Source organism: Tupaia chinensis, unplaced genomic scaffold (assembly GCF_000334495.1).
Source record: "Tupaia chinensis unplaced genomic scaffold, TupChi_1.0 Scaffold145652_1, whole genome shotgun sequence".
Classification (NCBI taxonomy): domain Eukaryota; kingdom Metazoa; phylum Chordata; class Mammalia; order Scandentia; family Tupaiidae; genus Tupaia; species Tupaia belangeri.
The window spans coordinates 2128561-2129032 of NW_006205509.1; the positions used below are offsets into that span (position 1 = coordinate 2128561).

The 472-nt window shown below is 35.8% G+C and overlaps 1 pseudogene; it reads right to left on the reverse strand.

Moving 5' to 3' along the window:
* The window catches only part of LOC102489915 (nuclear speckle splicing regulatory protein 1-like), a 4396-nt pseudogene that overhangs the window by 2158 nt on the left and 1766 nt on the right, over positions 1-472 (reverse strand).

The window sequence follows — 472 nt, forward strand, 5'->3', positions numbered from 1 at the left end:
CCTCTTGTACTTAATCTATCTTCTGTTGTAGTTCGATCTTCCCGATTAAATTCTGGGATATAATATTCAACTTCAGACTTGTCCCTATGATTAAGTTGGCCATTTTCTTAGTTTTTGAACTCTTATTTCTGTGTGTCTGTATTTAATTTTCCTGGTATAGCACTCCCTTGAGAACTTCTTGGAGATCTGGTCTTGTGTTGATAAATTCTTTCAGGTTTTGTTTATCTGTGAATGTTCTTTCTCTCCTTCTAATATGAAGCATAATCTTGCCGGGTACAGTATTCTTGGTTGAAATTGGTTTTCCTTTAACACTTTGAATATATTTTCCCATTCTTTCCTCACTTGCATTTTTTCTGATGAGGGATCTGCTGTTAGCCTGATAGGATATCCTTTGTAGGTAACTTGCCGTTTTTCCTCTTGCCAATTTTAGGATCTTGTCTTTGTCTGTGGTTTTGGTCAATCTGGCTATAAT